Source organism: Mandrillus leucophaeus, unplaced genomic scaffold, assembly GCF_000951045.1.
Source record: "Mandrillus leucophaeus isolate KB7577 unplaced genomic scaffold, Mleu.le_1.0 Scaffold205, whole genome shotgun sequence".
In the NCBI taxonomy this organism is placed as follows: Eukaryota; Metazoa; Chordata; class Mammalia; order Primates; family Cercopithecidae; genus Mandrillus; species Mandrillus leucophaeus.
This window is the reverse complement of record NW_012102088.1, coordinates 1406315-1415034: the sequence shown is the minus strand read 5'-3', so window position 1 is coordinate 1415034 and position 8720 is coordinate 1406315. Positions and strand designations below refer to the sequence as shown.

The window sequence follows — 8720 nt, the reverse complement described above, 5'->3', positions numbered from 1 at the left end:
GGTTCACACCATTCTCCTGCCTCAGTCTCCCGAGTAGCTGGAACTACAGGCGCCCGCCACCACGCCTGGCTAATTTTTTGTATTTTTAGTAGAGACAGGGCTTCACTGTGTTAGGCAGAATGGTCTCAATCTCCTGACCTCGTGATCTGCCCACCTCGGCCTCCCAAAGTGCTGGGATTACAGGTGTGAGCCACCGCACCCGGCCCCTGTTTTTGGTTTTGTTTTTGTGACAGGGTCTCACTCTGTTGCCCAGGCTGGAGTGCAATGACACAGTCTTGGTCACTGCAACCTCTGCTTCCAGGGTTCAAATGATTCTCCTGCCTTAGCCTCCCGAGTAGCTGGAATTACAGGAGAGCACCACCATGCTTTGCTAATTTGTTTTAGTAGAGATGGGGTTTTATCATGTTGGCCAGGCTGGTCTTGAGCCACCGCACCCGGCCTAAGCTGCTATGTTTTGGGGTAATTTCTTACAAAGCAGTGGATAATTAACACAGAACCTCTCCCTGTTCCTTGCCTTGGGACTAAAACACATGAGACTAGCTTTAACAAACAGGATGTTAGCTCATGTGGTGTGAATAGAGGTGTGAGGTATGCCCCCCAATAAACCTTTTGCAGTTCCAACTCCATCTCAGTATCTACTGATCCTTAACTGTGACGCCTGGAGAAGCCAGACAGAAAAAAACCAGAGGAAAAGGAAGCCAGGGAGCTGTTACATAAAACTTAATGCGCAGCTGTGAGACAGACTCCAGCACAGACATGGGTGAACTATATGAAGTGGCCAGTCTCCTCAACAATTGGGTAGCTAATGAACAGACTTACAGGACATGTGCCAATTTGCGGTTATTAAGAACATGCAAGCCGGGCGCGGTGGCTCAAGCCTGTAATCCCAGCACTTTGGGAGGCCGAGACGGGCGGATCACGAGGTCAGGAGATTGAGACCACCCTGGCTAACACGGTGAAGCCCCATCTCTACTAAAAAATACAATAAAACTAGCCAGGCGAGGTGGCGGGCGCCTGTAGTCCCAGCTACTCGGGAGGCTGAGGCAGGAGAATGGCGTAAACCCGGCAGGAGGAGCTTGCAGTGAGCTGAGATCCGGCAACTGCACTCCAGCCTGGGCGACAGAGCGAGACGCTGTCTCAAAAAAAAAAAAAAAAAAAAGAAGAACAACATGCAAGTTAGGCCAGGCGTGGTGGCTCAAGCCTGTAATTCCAGCACTTTGCAAGGCTGAGGCAGACAGATCACCTGAGGTCAGGAGTTTGAGACCAGCCTGGCCAGTATGGAGAAACTCTGTCTCTACTTAAAAAAAAAAAAAAAATTAGCCAGGCATGGTGGCGTGAACCTGTAATCCCAACTACTAGGGAGGCTGAGACAGGAGAATCACTTGAACCTGGGAGGCGGAGGTTGCAGTGAGCCAAGATTGTGCCACTGCACTCCAGCCTGGGCGACACAGCAAGCCTCCATCTCAAACAAACAAACAAACCATGCAATTTAAATGAACAATACATTTCAATTTCTGGGTTGTATACTGTGACAGAAAAAATTCTATGATGGTACCTGTGGCACTTCCTATTGTGACACTATGATTAGTTTAGGTTATCTGGCAAAGCTGAGGGATTTTGCAGATGTTCCAAAACAGTTGAAAGTCTTTGAAACAGGGCTTGGCCGATGGTAGTGGCTCACACCTGTAATCCCAATACTTTGGTAGGCTGAGGCCAGTGGATCACTTAAGGCCAGAAGTTTGAGACCAGCCCGGGCAACATAGTGAGGACTGGTCTCCACTTTTTTTTTTTTGAGACAGAATCTCATTCTGTCACCCAGGCTGGAGTGCAATGGTGCAATCTTGGCTCACTGCAACCTCCACCTCCTGGGTTCAAGTGATTCTCCTGCCTCAGCCTCCCGAGTAACTGGGACTATAGGTGCATACTACCATGCCCGGCTAAACAAAAAAATTTTTTTAAATTAGCCAGGCATGGTGGTGTGTATGCCTGTAATCCCAGCTATTTGAGATGCTGAGGCAGGAGGAATGCTTGAGCCCAGGAAGTTGAGGCTGTAGTAAAGTATGATTGCGCCACTGCAGTCCAGCCTGGATGACAAAGTCTGGTGAGGTTCTGTCTAAATAAATAAATGAGAAGGCTTAGTTACCGACTCTTGCTGGTGGCCTGAAGAAAGGAACCTACTGTGAGCTCTACAGCTGCAAAGAAATGGATTCAGCCAACTGAATGAACGTGAAAGTAGATTCTTCTACAATCAAGTCTACAGATGTGAATGTAGCCAGCTGATAGCTAGATTGCTACTTCTGGAGATCCTAAACAGAGGGCCCAGTTAAGCTATGCCCAGACTCTTGACTCACAAGAACGGTGAGATAATAAATACATGTGGTTTTTCCCGGGAGGTGGAGCTTGTAGTGAACCGAGATGGTGCCACTGCACTCCAGCCTGGGCAACACAGCGAGACTCTGTTTCCAAAAAAGAGCAGAAAAAAATGTGGTTTTTAAGCTGTTAATTTTGTGGTAAGATGTTACACAAAAACAGAAAACAGGCCAGGCATGGTGGCTCACGCCTGTAATCCTAGCACTTTGGGAAGCTGAGGCGGATGGATCACGAGGTCAGGAGTTCGAGACCAACCTGGCCAATATGGCGAAACTCTGTATCCACTAAAAATACAAAAAATAGCTGGGTGTGGTGGTGCATGCCTGTAGTCCCAGCTACTCAGGAGGCTGAGGCAGGAGAATCGCTTGAACCCAGGAGGTGAAGGTTTCAGTGAGCCGAGATCGTGCCACTACATTCCAGCCTGGGTGACAGAGCAAGACTCCATCTCAAAAAAACAAAACAAAAAACCAGAAAACAATAGAGACATGCAAAGCTTAGAGAACATGAGTCTCTGCTGGGTGAACATGGGTGGCAGTGACCTTCTCACACTGATGGTAGAAGACGTATGAAAGGAAATTTCATAGTATATGACTAAAACTATTTTAAATGTTTATGCCATTCTTTCTAGCTTCTAGGAATTGTACTTGTAGCAGTTCTTCCAAAATGTGCTTCAGTAATTAAACAGCGGATTTGCATTGAAGGTTTACCATGCAGAGCGCACAGGTATTAGCTAATGCAGTCCTCATACAGCAATGTATGTTATACTCTGCTCTGATGGTTAAATGACAAAGTTTTAGAGAAATGAAATCTTTTGACTCAGTTTATGCAACTAGAAAGCATATGTGCTAATAAGCAGATGCTAATTGGCTTGAATCCATTAGTCACTCTTTTTTTGTTTGTTTTCTCTTGTGAGACAGGGTCTCACTCTGTCACTCAGGCTGAAGTGCAATCACAGCTCACTGCAGCCTTGATCTCCTGTGCTCCAGTGATTCACCTGCCTCACCCTCTCAAAGTGTGGGATTACAAGCATGAGCCTCCACGGCTGGCCCATAGTCACTCAATCCCCTGTTTAATTACTATCGAAATAAATGCAATAATGGATGCTTGGCTCAAGCATATATTGTTGAATATTAATTATCTAACCCAGGGGCTGGATACGGGGTGTTCGCACAATTCTTTTTTTTTTTTTTTCTTGTGAGACAGAGTCTCACTCTGTCATCCAGGCTAGAGTGCAGTGGTACAATCATGCCTCAACATCCCAGGGCTCTGGGGATTCTCCTGCCTCAGTCTCCTGAGTAGCTGGGACTACAGGTGCGTGCCACAAAGCCCGGTTAATTTAAAAATTTTTTTTTTTTTAGAAATGAGGTCTCGCTATGTTGCTCAGACTGTTCTCGAACTCCTGAGCTCAAGCGACCCTCCCTTCCCAGCCTCCCAAAGTGCAGAAAGCACAGGTGTGAGCCACTGGGCCGGGCCCACACAATTGTTTCAAATTTTCTGCCTGTTTGAAAATGTTCTTAATACAATGTTGGGGTAAGGTAAATGCAATATTTATTTTGCAGTTCTTACCTCTTTGGCTGAGGGAATTGCTTGCTCCTCAGAGACTCTTTCTTTCTCTTTTCTTCCTTCCTTCCTTCCTCCCTCTCTTTCTCCCTTTCTCCCTTTCTTTCGCGACTGAGTTTCACTCTTGTTGCCCAGGCTGGAGCGCAATGGCACGATTTCGGCTCACCGCAACCTCCGCCTCCCGAGTTCAAGCGATTCTCTTGTCTCAGCCTTCCTGAGTAGCTGGGACTACAGGTGCCCGCCACCACGCCCGGCTAATTTTTTGTATTTTTGGTAGAGACTATTTTTTGTATTTTTAGTAGTTTCACCATGTTGGCCAGGCTACTCTGGAACTCCTGACCTCAGGCGATCCGCCCGCCTCGGCCTCCCAAAGTGCTGGGATTACAGGCGCGAGCCACCGCGCCCGGCCCTCCTCAGGGAGTTTCTAAACTGTCAGTAAGCCACTGGTTTTCCCTGTATTCATAAAAAAACTGACAGGAACGCCCAGGATCCTAAAGTGAGCTTCAATCTCAAGATAGTCAGCGACCGCCCTCCGGGCCAGCGTCGGGGCCTTGAGGGGCCTCTGGAAAGTGAATCACAGGGAGCATCTCGGGGTTTCAGGATTTTGGCTGTCCGCTGCCCAAGCCTTGGCATCACGGGCGCTTTTCCCGCTCACGTTCAGGTCCCTTCAAGGTCGGCGCCAGGTATCCTCCCAGAACACGGGCACACAGCCACGCCCAGGACCCCCACTGCCTACCTGCTGCCGCTAGAGGGCGCCATCGTCGCGGCTAACGCAACCTCAGGAAGGAAGCGGTGGAGCACCACATCGCGGGGTTTTCTGGGAGATGGAGGCGGTGGAAGCATACGCATGCGCAGCGACTGCGCCGTAGTGGGCGCGCATGTGCAGCGGAGGGGCGTGATGACCCGGAGTCTCCTAGCCACCGCAGAGTAGTGCGGGGCCGGGGGCTCTAAGGGGTAGCCGCAACCTGGACGGCCCGGGACACAGCTGCGGGTTCCGGCCAACAGGCCCGGAGTCGCGGCCTCGGCTCCGCTGTGGGTGCACGGGCTGGGGCTGCGGCGACTCCTGTGCGCTCCGCGTCTGCGGCTGGTAGGAATGGGGATCGTCCCCAGATCCCGCCTTCCGGGCAGGGCCTCCCCTGCCAGCGATCCTGCCCAGAGTCCAAGGATCCTCCTCGCTTCTCGTGGACTGCGGTGTCAGCCGCCCGAGCCGGTCCCCGGACACCTGGCCAGGTGACGGCCCCCAACCTCCGCCTGGCAGGGGGTGGTCTGCGAGTCCCCCTCATCCCCGGCAGACGTTCCCGAGCTCCGGAGGGAAAAAAGGACGAGGAAGGGGCTGCTTATGAGTCTGTCGGTGTTGATTTAGTAGTTGTGGAATGTGAGCCCTGGGGAAATAAGTGGAAGAGGCATGGACCGTGTGGCTCCACTGGGGCGTTCGCGAATGCCTCCTGGAGGAGGAGACCAACCAGAAAGAAGAGGCAGCGTCCAGCAACTGGACAAAGGCCAGAGGGCCTTTCTAGCAAGAGGACTGGGGTGAGCAGAAGCTGATCCGGCTCTTTATTCCTGGGCGCAAGTGCCGTGTGGCATAGGTCAATGAAGGCCTGAAAGGGGTGTTGAGCCAGCAACAAAATGCCTTGAGTGCACCATTAAAGAAGCAACAACTATGGCTCACGCCTGTAATCCCAACACTTTGGGTGGCCCAAGCGGGCGGGTTGCCTGAGCTCAGGGGTTCAAGACCAGCCTGGCCAACATGGTGAAACTCCGTCTCTACTAAAAATATAAAAATTAGCCACGCGTGGTGGCACGGGCCTATAATCCCTGCTACTGGGAAGGCCGAGACAGGAGAATCGCTTGAACCGGGGATGCAGAGGTTGGAGGCTGCAGTGAGCCGAGATCACGCCACTGCACTGCAGCCTGGGCTATAGAGCTAGACTATCAAAAAAAAAAAAAAAAAAAAAAACCAAAAACGGAAAAAGATCACATATGTTGGCCAGACAAGGTGGCTCATGCCTGTAACCCCAGCACTTTGGGAGGCTGAGGATTACTTGAGCCCTGGAGTTTGAGAGCAGCCTGGGTAAAATAGTGAGACCCCATCTCTACTAAAAAAATTAGAGGCACGGTGGTGTACACCTGTAGTCCCAGCAACTGGGGAGGTTGAGATGGGAGGATTGCTTGAGCCCATGAGGTCAAGGCTGCAGTGAGCTATGATCATGTCACTGGACTACATCCTAGACAACAAAGACTCCATCCCAGTCTTTGTTTTGAGACTCCAGACCCAGTCTCAAAAACTACAAAAAAGAATATACACTTGTGCCAGCACAATACTTAGCACTAAGGATTTCTCTTTGCCACTGAACAGAAAAAACACCCTTGTTGTTATTAATGATGTTATGCTTTATTGTTAACTTTATTACTAGATGATTACTTTTACTCATCTCTTCTTTCATACTCTTCTATTCTTCTGATATTTGTGTGTTTTAGTGCCTGTTTTAGCCCATCTGCTTAATATGGTACATTTTAGTATCTAATAAAGGGTGCCTGACATTTTTTTTTTTTTTTTTGGAGACAGAGTATCGCGTTGTTACCCAGGCTGGAGTGCAGTGGTGCGATCTCAGCTCACTGCAACCTCCGCCTCCCAGGTTCAGGCAATTCTCCTGCCTCAGCCTCTTGAGTAGCTAGGATTACAGGTGCCCGTCACCACACCCGGCTAATTTTTGTATTTTTAGTACAGGTGGGTTTCACCATGTTCGCCAGGCTGGTCTTGAATTCCAGACCTTAAGTGATCTACCCACCTCAGCCTCCCAAAGTGCTGGGATTATAGTCGTGAGCCACGGTATCCGGCCTCTGACTATTCTTTTAACCAGATACTGTTGGACTTTTCATATGATCTTTAAGTTGTTTTGTTCTGTGAGCTGGCAGGGGCGGGGAGGGGGGAGTCTTTGAATTGGAATTGCTATAATTTTGTTTAGTAGTTTTGTGAAGATCTTTTTTTTTTTTTTTTTGAGACCGAGTGCTAGGAATGCAGGGGTGAGCCACCATGCCCAGCCAATTTTTATATTTTTAGAGTTGGGGTTTTACCATGTTGGCCAGGCTCATCTTGAATTCCTGACCTCAGGTGATTCCCCCAGCCTGGCCTCCCAAAGTGTTAGGATTACAGGCGTGAGCCACTGTGCCCAGTCTGATATTTTAATACTTTAAAAAAATATGTAAGCCTTCACGGAGAAATTTTAAAAAAATACTTTCCATTCAGGAATAATATGTCAGTGTGTTCTGAACTTAACTTTAGGTCTGTTAATGAGGCTTTTGTATTTTCTTCATGAAAATCCTTTATTGCTTTTGCTAATTGATTTCCAAGTTGCTCCCAGCATCACTATTGTGAGTGACAATTTAATCACTATTCTGGATTACAATTTTTTTTCCAATTTTCATTTCAAAATTGTGAAGTATTTCAACCTGCGGAGAGGTTTGGAGAGTAATAGAATAATATATAAATAATAAAGATGACACCCATGTATCATCGAGATTTTACCTGTGTTAACATATAGTCAGATTTTCAGATTTTGATTTGTTTTTTCATGTCAAGCATCACAGGTGTCTCTTCCCCAACTCTTTCCCCTCTCTCCCCTCAGGTGCTACTTTCTTGAGGTTGGGCAATCTATCTAGTCCATGTTATTGTTACTTTACTACTTATGTATGAATCTCTGTATAACATAGAGATTTTGTGTCTTTTATTTCCACGTAAATTGTATCTTGTGGATAAGTGCACAGTTTACTTTTTGCACTCAGTTTTTGGAGAACTGTCCATCTTGTATATATGTTAGTCTTTTTTTTTTCTTTTGAGATGAAGTCTCTCTCTTGTCCCCCAGGCTGGAGTGTGATGGTGCGATCTCCGCTCACTGCAACCTCTGCCTCCCGGGTTCAAGCGATTCTCTTACCTCAGCCTCGCGAGGAGCTGAGATTACAGGCGCCTGCCACCACGCCTGGATAATTTTTGTATTTTTGGTGGAGATGGGGTTTCCCCATGTTGGCCAGGCTGGTCTGGAACTCCTGACCTTAGGTGAGCCCAGTCCGTTTGTTTTAACCACCCCCTATTGCTCCTTTTCTCATACCACAATTTCTCTCTTCCCTGCCACTAAATATTTAGGCTTACAATTTTCCCATGCTAAAGTTTAAGAGAATCACTGAAAGAATGAAAACAATGTGTAGTTTTCATTTTCAACCGGCTGTTACTACAGAGGAAAGTTACTGGCTTTGTTTACATTTCTTAGATCTAGTCATTTTAACAAATTAAATGCTGGGATTACAGGCGTGAGCCACGCACCCAGTAAATAATTATATTGCCAATGAATAATGAGTGTACTTATTCTGAATTTTAACATTATCTCAAAAAAAAGTTATAGATATGGAAATATTTTAGGAAATTATGCAGTAAGTAAAAGGAAGGCTCTATAACAAAATAATGATAGCATCGGGTTAAAAATCAGCGGAGGCCATAGGAGAAAGTAAACTCCTGCGCGTCCGCCCCCAGGCAAGTCCACGGGGCTAATAACCCAGTACCCGCGGCAGCTCCAGCGTTGGGCTGGGGAAGCTCGGGGACTCCGCGCACGCGCACATCCGTGTCCCGGCAGCCGCGCAAGCGCAATCGCCGTCGCCCGGAACATGGCTGCCGCCGGCCGCCAACCGTAAGTGCCGACACATCTCTGAGCCCTGCGCTGCCTTCGTTTCCCCCGGGGGGACGGCTTGGCGGGTGGAGGACAGGGCTGAGGATTACTTGAGCCCTGGAGTTTGAGAGC

General features: G+C 48.3%; 1 protein-coding gene across 3 annotated transcripts in view; it reads left to right on the top strand.

Moving 5' to 3' along the window:
• The first annotated feature begins 4827 nt into the window (after positions 1-4827).
• The window catches only part of ZNF329 (zinc finger protein 329), a 23013-nt gene continuing 19120 nt past the window's right edge, over positions 4828-8720 (top strand). The window contains exon 1 of one of the 3 annotated variants that reach the window (XM_011979733.1): positions 4828-5160. The gene's annotated coding sequence lies outside the window, so the exon portion shown is untranslated. Of the gene's footprint in view, positions 5161-8553; positions 8610-8720 lie in introns of those variants that run through there. The other 2 variants (XM_011979730.1, XM_011979732.1) reach the window with 2 other exon arrangements.